Raw genomic sequence first — 15,560 nt, 5'->3', positions numbered from 1 at the left:
CGTGCTGGTGCCCACGGCACTGACTTTGACTGCCACCTCCTCCCAGATGGCTTTCTTCTTGAGCAAGGTGGCGCGGCGCATATCATTGGCAAAGTCTACCTCTGCATGCTCTGCAAGGGTCTGTGTCAACATGACCAGTTCCTCGTTGGTATACTTTTCCTTTTGCTGCCTGTCACAGGTTTTCTTCAGGGCCTTGGGCATGATGCAGGTGTCACGGTTGATTTCACACAGCTCCCAACTCCAATATGGTCCAGGGGGCAGAGGATGGCAATGGATTGTGTTTTTAAAGATGGCCGCCGTGCTCTTTCCCGTTCCGGTGCGATGACGCTGTTTCCGCTTCCGCTATTTAACGGTCGATGCTAATAGCGGTCACCGCTAATAGCGGTGACCGCTAATAGCATGTACAGTGAGGGCGGAGGTGCTATCAGCACTTTCGGCGGGCCCGGTAAGGTGCTTTTGTGGCATGGCGGTAGGGTCATTTACCGGCATGGCCCTATGCGCGTGTCCGCTTACTCGTAATGGTGCGCTATTGGCAGTCTCCTGTGAGGGCGGACACGCTAATAGCGCCATGCCGGTAAATCCCGTTTTTTAGCACCTACCGTGTAATGAGGCCCATGTGTCCTGGGTATGTGTAATCTGGGTACCTTTACCAGTGCGCAACACTGGGTACTTAGGATCCTATCCTACCACTTTACACCAATTTGTTAAGCTGGTTTCTGAACTCTGACCTGGTGGGCAGAGGTTCAGAAGGCCAGCCTAGATTCTTGGAGTAGGGTAACCTTCTGGACAAGCCAGACCAATCACGGTAGCATTGGTGGTAGTCAAGGCTTACTGGCACTGGTGTTTCCGGACCGGCACAGTCACAATGAGCACTAGGTCTGACGGGTGAGAGTGATCGAAAGCCCACAATGAACACACACAGTAAACAAAACCTCATATTACTCTCAGTCAGGTGTATATCAAAAATATATATACATTTATTAACAGCCTTTTAAGTCAAACACAAAGTAATTGTTCAGCAGTAATAACAAAACCACCATAACACTAATCTAGCAAACATATATACAGTAGCAAATGTTGTAAATGAACAGTATACAGTATTGATCCACAACCTGAAAACAAAGGGGTCACACAGTGCGTATTTCGTTTAGGCAGTCCTTCGCAATTCAAACCCTAACTAAGAGGCAGTACAGTCACCAAGATGAGTGGAGCCTTGAGCTCAAAAGTACTTTCGGTGGTGGCACACGCGATCGTGCGGTTATGTCAAAACGGGGTCTCTTCAAATAGCTGTAGCGACTCAAGAAGGTCAGTGAGGCAGTGAAGAATAAGTTCCCACTATTCGAGGAGGGGCTCCCCAAGAGGGCAGAACAGGATCCAAGAATTGGGAATAGCTCAGTAGCACAAGCTACCTCGATAAAGAGGAGTGGCCCTCAGGGGACAATCATGCATAAAAATGGATGGATTCACCAGGGGCCACCGGTAAGGGTTGCAAGTACTCACCAACCCTCGGCGCCCTCTGGACCAAACTTTGGCAGTCGAGTCCACTTCAGTCGCAAGTTCAAATCCTGCAGTTGTGCGTCTCGGAGGCTCTGCGTCTTTCAGGGGCTGTGTTCCAGGGATGATTCCGTGGCAGGTGGTGATTTCTCCGCTCCTGATGAAGGTATCGGGCCAATTCCACTGCACCGATTCTGAGGACACAGGGGGGCATAGCAGCAAGGCACCCACGAAGTTCGTCACCACAGCTGGATGATACAGTGACCGCGTATGCTCATTTTTCCGGCAGACCATCCTAATTCCTGACCTTGGAATGCTAGGTACAAGAAACTCGGTGGGCCTTATACACAGAGCTTACAGTCTCCAACAGCTCAAGTCGAAACTCGGGACGGCAGCGGTTCCAGGGCAAAGGTCCCGTACGAGCTGGTCAGAAGATCGACCTGGAATGGAATTAAGATGCCTTCTCTTATCCAAAATCTCCTTTGTGCCAAAAACGAAGAGAAACCAATGAGAGATCTGGTAATATACAGCCATCCCAGACGTGGACCAATCACAGACCACACTGGTCCCAGTCATCCCAGTACACCAGACATCCTGGCACCCAGGATGTGTATTGGAACTAGACAGCTCCAACCCACATCCTGGAGGCACACACACAAGGCATGCAGAAGCCTGCAAAAGCTTTGGTTTGCACCAGGGGCCTGCATGAGCAAATAAGGAAAGGCCCGGGTCAGCTCGACCTGGGGAAGCCAAAGGGACAAGATGGCCAAAGGACCTAGTGGCATGGCCATTTTAGGCACTGGCCACTGTGCTGGCAAAACACGGTAAACATGGTTTAAACCATTGAAAAGATTTGAAAACACATAAAAAGTAACAGCTGCCACCAGTTCTGTCCAAGGCACACTTGTACAGTCACATAAAGAAATCCTTTGAGGTTGTCTGGTGCCTTAAAAATGAAAAGAGGACCCCGCGCACTGTACTGTAAGGTGCACTGATAAAATGTTACTAACAAAATAGTAAAAAAGTGAAAGACTAAAGGAAACAAAGTCTCCCAGCACTGACTGTCTTAAGGGCATGTCAGTTTCCCGATAACAAAATTAGCAAAAGCCCAGCAGAGTACAGCAGAAGGCTGGGCTCCACTGGCAAAAGTCAGGCTATGGTGGTCAGACAACAGCAAATAGTTGGCGGGTACACAACTGGAGGGAAAATTACCCATAAATGGAAAGCTTTCCTAACAACAGCCAGCAGAAATTACCTTTAAGGTCAGGTCTCCCCATTAACTGTGCATTAGTGGACAACAGAAATGACCTTTTCAGGGCTAGCTGAACTTCAAGAAATGGTTTCAAAGCCACTAATGAGTGATCAAACATTGTGTATGAAACAGATTGCCTATAAGCAGATGCTCATGTCAGGTGGCGATGAAGAAATGAAACTTAGGAATAGGTGGGGCTATTAAGAGGCCTTCTCATAATTCAAACGCAATGGACATTTGGTGTGGTGATAGGTTATGGAAGTAAGGTTTGTATCATCAAGAGTCAGAGTTGTGATTTTCTCGGCTCAGGAGTAATTCAATAAAAATGGTATCTCCTCGCAGGAAGGGCATGCCGAGATATGATTAGTATTTTCCGACTCGCCATACAATGTAGTAATAATTAGCATTTATGTGCTCAATATATATGTATAAGCATTTATGAATAATGATTAGCATTTATGATATATATATATATGTGCCTGCAGTTATGTGAAAAATTTAGGGTAGCTGCCATGTTGTTAGATTTTTAGGAACACTAAAAGTTAAACCAACTTGTCCTTTTGGGATGAAGAATCTTTCTCCTCCCAAGGCCTCCATTATCCACACCTTCCAAGTCCTTGTCCAATCAACAGGCAGTGGGCGTATTGGGGAGGGAGAGAGCTGGCCAATCCTTAGCGTGGGAATTATGATAACAATGGAGTGGCACCAACCCTATAATAGATCAGTTTTCAATCTGAGAGGGATCTTTCTTGGGACTTTTGATGTTTCCCTTGACTTTCCTACTCTATTCCTGGAGGTAGTCGACTTCTGTACTCTTGCAAGGAACAGCTAGCAGAGAGACAGGGAGCAACCAAGGCCTTAAACATTGCATGGGAGATGGAGACTGGGAAATCTAGAAGCTAGCTGGGCCTGCCATTTCAGGAGCCTGTGGAAGTCTGGATGCTGTGGACTACGCTTGACCGAAGCCTTTGACCAGTTCTGTTCTGTCCTCAAAGGAGTCCAGCTGTTTCCCTGGACGCCCCATAATCAAGACCTCCATGTAAGCAGATTAATCCAAATGCCAACAAAAGTGTGGGGGGAATCTGCCAGCCTTAAACTACATCTCGTGTAGGGGCTAGAGGATGGAACTGGGGACCCTTGGCACATTTTATTAAATCTAACTCGAATTAATTCCACTATAGAAAATCACCCTATCCATTTAAATTGAATTGTGTTGGGGACTGCCTGCCTTAATCCTTTCCATTAAATTGTGCGGAGGGAGGGAGCTGTGAAGATCCTAAGATCCTGAATTGAAGTTAAATCAATTAATCCCCATATAGAAACTCATGGGATGAGTGTTGTTAGAGTTTAAACTAACAGATTTCATGCCCAGTGCATTAGAGCCGGTATAGACAATAACGTTCTTGGGTGACTCCACCTTTCTGAAACCCGTATCTTCTGTACAGAAGGGGGGTGTCCATAATCCCAAAATAAGTAACCCTAAAACACTGCCATTCAAGTGAATTTAAAGTGTGCAAAACAAAATTTCCCATTAATTTACTCACATCCCAAAATAATGTTCCCAAATCCCTGCATTCTATGCAAATAAAAAGCCAAAAATGGTTTTCCCATTGAATTTCTTTCCTAAACTTTGCCTTTCGAATTAAAAGCCCAAAGTGATGTTTTCATTGTGTCTATTTTTCAAACACTGCCTTTTTAATAAAAAGCCAAGAAGATTTTGCAACTGTATTCCCACTCCCTATACATTGCCTTCAACTTGAGGGATCATATATAACTGATGCCTGGGTGTGGGGGTTGCTGGGAGAGAAGAGCATTGTGATAACCCCAAGCAATCACAGTTGTTTTGATCAAATTTCATAGTGGTTTATGTGCAAGAAATCCTGTGTATTTTGATGTACACCAGAATTGTGTGGCCTCTGTGCAAAACCAGGCTGAGCTTTTGAATCAAGCCCAGAAAGAGCAGAAACAATTAGAAGTGAAAGTGCAACAGAGCCAACATTTGGATTTAAAATTAGGAAATATTATTGACCAGCTAAAAGATTAGTTGAAAACACAGCAGCAAGAAAATGTAGAGCGAGAGACTCAATTTTCTGCACGGCAGGGGGTGTATAAAGAATAAGTTGAATATCTGAGCATAAATCAACACAAATTAAATGAGAAGGTTGTTCATAATAGAGCATGCTTAAAGGACATTTTCACATTTCAATCACAGGTAAAACAACTGAAAGCTGAAAACAGCCAGTTAATTATTAAGGGGGTTGATTCTCAGAGGGAGTTCGATCAGATGCACCAAGATCTGAACACCTGAAACAGCAGAGAGAGCAGTTGAGGGAAGAATAAAACAAATTAAGTCAAGAGAATAGTGACCTGTTTCAGGAAGTGCGTCAGTTAAGGATGTACGTGGAGAAAAAGGGAGTCATGTTCTCAGGAACTGACTGACAGTAGGCTACAAAATGCACAATTAACGGAACGTGTGAGGCAAGCAGAGATTGACCTAGAGCAGGCAACACAGTCCAAAATTATGCAAGCAGAGGAGATTAGTCTCCTGAAAAAGAAACGCTCTGAATATGTGCAGAACTCACATAAGAAAAATGAGTCCCATTGTGAAGAGAACAAGGGGCTAAGAGACCGATTAATGGCTCAAAGTAAAGAGTTAGAAGCCACTCACTGGTGTCAGAATTGAAAATTCAGAGAACCAGAGGTTAGGCCTCAAAAGAGCATCTTAAAAACCTCCACACATTGAGGGAGGTGGGGAGAAATCACCACCATCCCTGGAAAGAGAGATGAGGAGGATAAGTACTCGGGGTGCGAAAAGGGGAGTACAAGGGAAATGACCATGAGAGCCCACAGCACCACAGGAGAGAAGAGTCCAGACCCGTAGTTTTGGGAGGTATTCTCGGTTTCATAGAGGTAGTAAAGAGAGGGTCTTTGGAATTCCCCTCCTCACCCCGAGGAACATGACAGTCGAAGAGTCCAAAATGCACAAAGTCACTCACTATTCGGCCAGGCCCCAGGAGGACCAGTGACTGGCACATATACGGAACGATATTCTCTCAGACAGCCATTCAAACCTTATCCAGTGAATGTCTTTATGGATACAGGTACTTCAACATTGGTCATGGACCCAAATGCCTCAATGGATGACATTGACTAATGTAGAGAAACCACTGTGCTGATGTCATAGGTGACACCTTGACGTAGCCACGTTAGTCACATAGTACACTCACAGCCATGCACAATGTTACACAAACATAAATGTGAATACACAAAGAATATGCTTACACAGCTCTGTAGATATAGGACAGATACATATACATAATGTGAAAAGCTTTTGTTATTTTTCTCATTAGCCAAGTGCAGAAACACTGAGTGCATGGCAACAAAGAGATGCAGAGCAAGCTTGCAGATGCTTATGGCAACTAACCGTATGGAACTACAGGACCACATAAGGAGCCATGTAGGACCAGATGCGACTAAACTATAGGAAACATAGCACGATATAAATGTGTAGAAATCATAGTATAAGTATATCGAGGATCACATAAGGACACAAGCTGCAGGACGAGAAATGAGGGAAAGCAGAACCAGGCTGCACAGAACGGGAAGGCCAGGGCTCATTGCCAAGGTCAGAGACAAGCAGCACATTCCAAACCTAAAACGACAAGGGACATCTGCAGAAAAACAGAATAAATCCTCATAAGTTGCACACCAGAAGAGCTTGATTTCGTGGTCCTCAACCACGTGATGCAGCGGAGATAGACAAGGGTTATTACCCATGGTGGGAAGACCAACAGTTCTCAGCACCACAGACATGAAGTGAAATATGAACAACTTAACAACGTTGCAACATGCAGAGCACTCTCACAGGCACAAGTGGTACTGCTAACAGATACATTGGGAGCACATAGTCATTCCTATCACCCTGAAGATGTGCAAAGAGTGCTGCGAACAAAGCTGGGTCCCAGGCCTGGGGAGACCAGTTCCAGACAATCAGGGGACATAAATCCAGGGGTGGATGGCAGAGGGCAAGGGCCAATGGTAATCGTGCGATCCTGCAACAATGTAATAGATAGTTTCTTGGGAAAGGGCGGCCAGCCACCTGACATGAGAGGGCCAATTAATTAAAATCAATAGGGGCAATCTATACTGTATACCATTCTGATCACCCAACCAGAAAGTGGGATAGGTTTTTTGGGGAAGGGCCCATGTTGTGACGACACTCTGCATCAAAAAAGGTACACGGGTTTGGGAGTGGTGACTCTGGAGATTTTGAATGTCTTGTATGATCCCTGTTGGTTTTTGTAATAAACAACAATCCAGCTTGCCCTTGGCTGAGACCTCCGTTTGTTCTGGGGTAAAGGTTGTTGGGCCCTGGGAGCTGAAGGGGTAAGCTTGTAGTAACCCCAGACCTCTGGCATACCAGACCTCACCAACAGTAGGGAGCACCTAGAGGACACGGAATGGACCACCAACAGTAGTAGCTCTGAGTCAGAGGATGAGTGGATTCAGATGGAGCGGAAAAGGAAGTCTGCCAAACAGAAGAAAGTCTGGTGAAAGACTCAGTTCGGCAGATAAAGGCCATAAAAAGCTTCATGACTCCGTACCATAAGAATGCTAAATACTCGGTATGGGAGCATTTAGAGCTTCATGACCAAATGGACACATCATTTGGTATTAAAACTGATGGGAATTGCATGGAATTTGCTAAGTGGACAATCTCCCCTGAATAATCTAGCTTCTTTGCAGGGCTGGAGGACCAAGGTCACCAAAAATGGTCCACCTATAAGGCAGCCATTCTGAAACACTTCTCAATCCACAGGAGCCCGCAGCAGGCCCGCAAGGTGGCATATAACCTACAGTGTGGGCAGGACCAAGCACCTAAAGAGTTTGTGCAGGAGATGAAATTAGCATTTGCACAGACTTCTAGGCGGCAGACTTCTAGGCAGGTGAACACCAGTACCCGGGAGTTCATCAACACCTATTTTCACATGCTGTCAAAATACATAATGACCCAATTAGTAAGGGAATTCCATGAGTGTAGGAACCTGGATTGGGTGATGGAACGCGGCACAATGATCTGTGAGGTCCAAAAGCCCCCTGAAAATAATAATAACCAAAAAAATAAACATCAAACACACCTGTTGCTGCAAAGGAAGAGGAGGTGAAAAATATTCCCCCATTGGACTGGAGAAGGGGGGACTAAAACTACTCCTCCTGCCAATCAGCAGAATGAAAGGTAGAGGAGACCTTCATATCCAACCCGATCGAGTGGTAGCCAGACAGGATACCAGACCAACACTCCATCTGACCCTACCACCTACATCAGTCCAAGATACAAGGGTGACAGACCCATCCTGGAGTGCATCAACACTCCCCTGGTGCAGAAAGGGCGGCCTGACCGGGTAGGTACCTCCACAGGAAACTTCCCTCAGAACTTCCCTGCAAACTTCCCTCCGGAGGGAAGAAATACTACACCCCCAACCAAAGCTTCTTTCCCTGATACACTTCAAACCCTAATTTCCAGAATAATCCTCCTCTCTCCCCCCGCTTTCAGAACAATAGATTCCCGAATCCGGGAGAAGGGAGACCTAGGATGGAATGTTATCAGGGAAACTCTCAATACCCAAGCTTCTCTGGGAGAAGGGACAGCTACCCTTTCTGTGAGCAGGAAAGGTATGGATCCAGACTTCCCTGACAACCAGAAAAAATGTCACAACTGGAGCGACACGTCCAACAATTAACCCATGACCAGGTCACATGTTGAGGGCTCTGCAGAACCCTCAACTGGAAACTGCTGCCTCGAATAATTTAACACCGGGGTCTGATGCCCTGGGGGGGGCAATGATGGCAAGAAACCTCCGACAACCAACAGGTTCCATAGGAGGAGGCCCGGGTGGAATGAAGATGCAAAACCCTAGAAGAAGCTTCCTTTCCTACCAGAACAAAACCCCTGGAAACTCCTGAAACAGAACATGAATTTTCTGCCCCCGAAAAGCTGGAACCTAAAGAACAGAGGGTAAGTAGGAGAAATCGAAAGCCAAAGACAACCCATTTTGTGGAGGAAGTATGCATCATCCCTTTCAAAGGAGAAGAATCCCTGGAGGATTCAGGGAAGAAAATCTTTTCTTTCAGAGATGGAAGGATCCCTTACAAGGACAATTAGGTCCCAAAATACCTGATTTTGATGGGGAAAGTATGGAAACTGACCCAGAACAGGAAGCACTTAAACCCAAACAATGTCACCCAGAGGACCCAGAAATCACAGAGGTAACCTCCCCCTGAACAGGTTCGAGTAACTGCCTCCAGGAAAATGGGGGCAGCAAAGAATCAGTGGAAAAAGTGGCCTTTACAATCCCACCTGTTTCTGGGTGCAAAATCTTTTAAACAGATTCCAGCACACTGTCCAAGATCACACAGTGTCGTAGTTCAATATAAAAAAGTTAACCGTCAAGCTAGCACAGAAGGAACATTTTCTTTAGCTCCTTGAGGAGAGAGAAGGAATATGTTATGCTACCGTCAAGGTACAGGGTCAGTGTGCATTATCAGCACTGGTGGATACTGGATCACAAGCCACCCTCCTGTCTAAAAAGGCCTTCAGCCAACTAAATTCAGGAAGGGGGAGAGTCACCAAATTCCCCTCAAACCTCTTCCCGGACAGCTCCAAGACTTTGATGTGAATGATCTTTCCGTTGAAGGGACTGTGGATCTGGAGATAAAAAGTGGCGACATAGGGTGAAACACCCGGTGATAGCCGTGACTCCAGAGGGCACACCATGTCTCTTGGGGAATAATCTCCTTCGGAGGTCATTCCCCTATGATTGACTGTGTGAACAAGGTCCTCTAGACTCAGACTAACCAGCCAATTAAATTAAAACAATGCACAAATTATGTGAGTTTGAATGGCACATGCCACATGATTGAACAACGGTCCGACAAAATAGAATTCAATTTTAGGATCAATCAAGTCCCAGACATCACCGTCATCTCTGTAGGAGAACAAACTGGTGATGGGAACCCTTCTCCATTCTTGAAAATCAACCATCCTCGCAGTTTTAAGTGGCACTCCACACTGGAAGGGAATACCCTGAAATGTTATACTACTTCAAAATCAGAGGAAAACCCAAATCCCATGACAAAAGATGATGAAAAACCAGCTCAAAGTTTTACCGACATTCAGATAAAGGGTGAACAGCTGTTTTTCCCCATTCAGGTAAATGAGGGGCAGGAGCCTGTTCTCGCCAGTGTATGCCCGAATAACGGAAAAAGCTTCCACAGCAAAGCGTTATTCAGGAAACTCTCAAAAGATCAGACCTTTCCCACATTTAAATTGATTGATAAGTGGGAAATGGGCCTGTTAACTCCAAATTCCAAACATCTCCTGCCTAGCAGGTGTATGTTAAACATTTCCAATGGTACAAAATCATAGAACATAATTGTTGAGTTGTAAGAGATGTCCCCTCTGCCTTTTATTTACGCAGTGACATTCTCAATCGATTTGCAATTAATTTGGACCTAATTAATAACAAAGCCTGGTCCCGACTGGGGGGTAACCCCATGGGCTTTGACAATACTGAGAAAGCATTCCAGTCAACTCAATTGCTGCTTTACGTGGTTGAAGTTCAAGTGAGAGAAGAGGTTACCATCACAGGACAGAAGCGACAATTTACAATTCTCCTAAAAATTAAGCGAGGTCAGAACCTCAAAAACCTGGACGCCTAAATAAATTTGAATTATCATCTCCAACAACAAGGTTTGTATTTACATCCGACACCCCTATTTGACCTAGAACAGGACACCATTTGAATATTGGTGGATAACAGCGACTCTCAAAGTATCATTTAAGGCGCAGAAACCTTTATTGGAATGGTGGTTGATGCCCAACATTATTCGATTGATTTAGGTAATGAGACCATTGGGCCAATTCCAAAGGACTGCTACAGTTTTGACTATGGTATCCCTCTGGAAAAGATTTTCATCCGGCAAGGGGGTAATTTCTTGATGTACTCTTCCTGCCCGTATAGATTGGAAGAGGTGATCTGTGACATCAGGAAGGATGAGGTGGTATTCTGAGTCAACAGTGACTACCTTCCATCCTTGGAACCTCATGTACAGGCCAACACCATCACAAGAGATATCTCCACCCAACTGGAGGATACAGCAGAAATTGCTAAGCTCAAGGACTTTCCAGGCTTTACGCAGATGGTCAAAGAACAAATCAATCTTGCTGATGCCTGTGACAGAGAGGAGAAAAAACATAAGCTAAAACAGGTGTTTCTGGATTTTCAGGATATGTTTGCAGTGGATTCATATGACTGTGGACACACAGGGATAGATTCAACCGCCATACCCACAGACCGTGAGATAGCTCCAGTGTTTGTGAAGCAATACCGGTTAGCTCTTGCATCTATGGAGTCTCTCACAGAGAGTATTAGAAACTTAGAATCCTGTGATATGATATATGATATGATGTGGCATTTATAATGTGCCTGTACACAAGTGTTTCTAGGCATGACAAGACAAGGAGGGGGAAACAAAGGAGGACAAAATAACAATCTTATTAGGCCTGTTGTCATTCAGATCGCACAAGTGGAATAATTCGTCCGAGTCCACATTACCTTTAACAACCTGTTACTGGGGATACTGAAACCCAATGGTCAATGGATACTGTGCACAGACTTAAGGGAGTTAAATGAACGGGTCCACATGTCAAGATGGCCCCTTCACTATATCGATCAGGGATTGGTCCAGATCCAAGGGTCAAAGCGGTATACCGCCATTGACCGGACCAACAGTTACTGGACAGGAACTGTGAGTAGGGAAGACCAGTATAAGCTTGCCTTTACCTTGGGGGGGGGGCAGCAATACATGTGGACCCGAACCCCCTTTGGATACATAAACTCAGAAATGAATTTAACATCTTCCTCCATAAGGCCATGCCTGATTTGGGGCGAAAGGGGAAACCTGGCCTATGTAGATGATGTCTTAATCAAGAGCTCAACTGTGGAGGAAGATATAGCGGATATACGCTATGTTCTGACCCAGTTTCAGAAAGCCAGAGCAAAACTGTCCTTTCAGACGGCACAGTGGTGTAAGACCCACGTAAACTTCTTAGGGCACTAAATCACCCCTGAGGGTCTCAGTACTCAGGTGAAAAAGGTGGAAGTATTATTGAAATTGAAAGACCTTACTACTCTGCCAGAACTAAGAAGCCTTCTTGGACTCAGTAATTAGGGAAAGTGTCCCCTCAAGGTTTTCACGGGAGGATTTTTTAATTTTTTAGGAGGGGTCAGGGAAAAGGATTAAAATAAATTCTTGAGTGGCCTGGCCAAGATGGCTGATGGAGTGGTCGTTTCAACGTGTGCTCTGTATACCTATACTCTGTGGCCGGGTGAAACAACTGTGTTCCTGCAGCTACAGGTCTCGTTATCCTATTCAGTCGCACATGGAGGAAGAGGGAACGAAGCAACATGGAGCTGGAGAGGCTAGATGTAGTGGTGGGGACTCTGCAGACAGGAATCACGAAACCCACATTAGACCAAGATGGCAAGCACAATGACGAGCCTTATGACCAGAGGTGCGAGCGGTGAGAGGGTGGAACTCTCTAAAGTGATTTCGGAATATAAGGAGATGAACGTCATGGGAGACATGTTGTCAGGTAGTGAAGAGTCAATTGCTAAATTGAACAACAACAATGCCCACATAAACAGGCAGCTACTAGTAATGTCTGAAACCTACAAGGTGCTGTTGAATAGATGCGATGATCTGGAGAACAGATCTTGGAGCGATAACCTGAGGATAAAATATTTGAAAAAAGGAGCGGATTGGCATTATTGGCATTAGAGGATGCGTCTCGTACCTGTTCGCCCTGCTCCCCGACAAGCGGCCAGATAAACCGGTAAGAATTAATATGTCCACAGAGTGGGTGTCAAAGGAATACATGATGGATAACCCTGGAAGATCCTGGCAAAACTGCATAACTTCACAAACAAAGAGATGATACTCAGAGGAAAGTGAGGAAAAGAGGTCCCATTGATTTCAAGGGTGCCAAGGTTCAGATTTTTCAGGATGGTACACAGCAAATGCTAGCGAAAAGAAGGAAAATGAAGCCTATCATGGAACATATGGCCAAAAATGGAGTTGGATACAGATGGACTTATGAATTTGGACTGCATTTGAAAAGGGAGGACAAGGTAGTCATGCTCCTTATTCCTGAGCTGGTTGCCACACGTATCGGGATTGATCTGACAGCAGAAGAGGGTGCAGAAGTAACGACAAAAAGGCCCGAAAGGAAGATAGGCAACAACTGGGCGAAGAGGCTGAAAGGTAGAAAAAGCTGAGGGTTCATATTCTAGTCGGAGTGTCCATGGAAGAGGGGAGTAGAGGTGTTGATATGATGAATATTACAAGGAGGAACAGAGCTCTGCATGGGAAGTTTAAATTGAGATCATACTGCAAGTGAAGGTTTAGGGGGGGTCCTATGATTGTATTCAAGTTGACACAGCACCTGCCTTAAGGGTGGAAGTATGAACGGGTTAGCCTAAAATTATATGGGGGGGCAGCACTGTTAACAATTTACAGAACACAGGTAATTTACACATTCTATGTGCTGAGGAGCAGGGCTAGAGCACAAATGGTGGGTATCAAAAAATGGGAAGTGTAAATTGAGATCATACTGCAAGTGAAGGTTTAGGGGGGGTCCTATGATTGTATTCAAGTTGACACAGTACCTGCCTTAAGGGTGGAAGTATGAACGGGTTAGCCTAAAATGATAAGGGAGGGGAGCACCGATAACAATTTACAGAACACAGGTAATTTACACATTCTATGTGCTGAGGAGCAGGGCTAGAGCACACATGGTGGGTATCAAAAGGGGAAGAGAGTTGCAGTAATGGACACTGCAGAGGGGCAGGGAGATCAGTATATTATTGGAGTTCTGTAAACAGATAAGTATGGCTCAGACAGGTGATTGGCTCACACTATGGTTAGGTAATGTGTGAAGGGTCAACACCCTGAATAAGAGGATACACCTGTACAGGGAATTGAAACAGGAGGTAGCAGATTTGGTCACGCAACAAGAGACCCACTTAAAGCACAGGGACTGAGTAAGTTTGAAGAATCAACCATATCCCATACAAATTCAAAGTAGTGCTGCAACTAAACGGGCAGGAGTAGCAATACTGTTTGACAAGACACTTAACTTTATAGTGGGGGACATAATCAAGGACAAGGAAGGGAGATACATCATGGTGAAGGGTAGAACAGGGGGGGAAACCTTTATGATAGCCTCGGTATACACACCGAATGCAGATCAGGAGCAATTTCTCATGCTCTTTCTACAGACACACGGGATAGTCAGGGAAGGTGAATGCTTTATTGCAGAAGATTGGAATTCAGTAATGGATGGCAGCTTGGACAGATCATCCTCGGCTAAATTTCCACTGACAGGCAAGTTCACTAAGAAGGTCAAAGAGGAACTAGGAGAAATCAGATTAGCAGACATATGGAGACATCTACTCCCTGGGAGTACATGTACTTCTCCTTAGTGCACAAATCATACTCATGAATTTACTATATTTCTATGCTAGCAACATCACTTAGAAGTATACAACCAGTGGACATACAGGTCATCACAATGTCAGATCGCACCTAGAAACATTTTGTACAGACACATTATAAATGCCACATCATATCATATCATATCATACCATATCACTCCACAATGCTGCGGTTGACCCAACTAGATGGAAGACCTCATGCCTATCCAAGTTGGAAGCTAATCAAAGCTATACTGAAGGATACATTGGTGAGGGATAACCTAAAGAACACACTTCTGGAATATTTTGCACATAACAAACAGACTGATACCACAATGGGGCAGAATTATCTCCTCATAAGTGGCCCTTAACAATATAAGGAAGCAAGCTTCACAGCTGATGCAGAAGAGCTAGAAAAGCAATAGAGATTGAAACAGACTAGATTTAACTATAGGTGCTCAATGACAAAGAGGGTGGAGCTCAACATGGTAAGAATAGACAAAGCTGAGAAAATACTAATGAGAACTAAGCAAATGTTCTATGAGAAAGGAGGAAAAGCAGATAGATTACTTGCAAATAGATTTAGAGCATGGGGAGACAAGTCCGTTATACAATGAATAGTGAACGAGGCTGAATAGGACAATGGGGAGGATGACCACAAGTTGACAGCTTTATGGGAATTCTGCCGGAAGGTTTACATGGCGGAGGAAGTACAGGTGCAGGAATAAGATAAATATCCGTCCACCGTTAAACTACCTATCATCGCAGAAAGGAATAGAGACTTGAAGGACACAAAGTTGTGGAGGCAATCAGAGGGCTAGTCTCTGGTTAGAGTCCAGGACCTGATGGGCTATCTGCAGCTTTTTATCAATGGCTCCCATCCTCAGAGACCCCCCCTGGTGTAGATGTTCAACACAAACGGAGAAGAGGATGGTGCCAAGATCAATGACAGAGGCTCAAATAGTATTAATTCCAAAACTAGCAAAGGATGCAGCCAAATGTGTGTCCTATAGATATATATCGCTGCTTAATCAGAATGAAAAGATATACACCAAAATGATAACTAACAGATTAGGTATGTTAATGCAAACCCTGAAAGATCTGGATCAAACTGGCTTTGTAGCCAATAGGTCAACGGGTGATATTATTACAAAAATAAATACACTTATTGATAGGGTGAAAAAGGGTGACGATCAAGCTGTATTATTAACTCTGTATGCTGAGGAAGTGTTTGACAGGGTGGACTGGTCCTTCCAGTGAAGATACTAAGTGTGGTTGGA

The sequence above is a fragment of the Ambystoma mexicanum genome, chromosome 8 (genome assembly GCF_040938575.1).
Source record: "Ambystoma mexicanum isolate Mex_15411 chromosome 8, UKY_AmexF1_1, whole genome shotgun sequence".
Lineage (NCBI taxonomy): Eukaryota > Metazoa > Chordata > Amphibia > Caudata > Ambystomatidae > Ambystoma > Ambystoma mexicanum.
Note: the sequence above shows the minus strand (reverse complement) of the source record.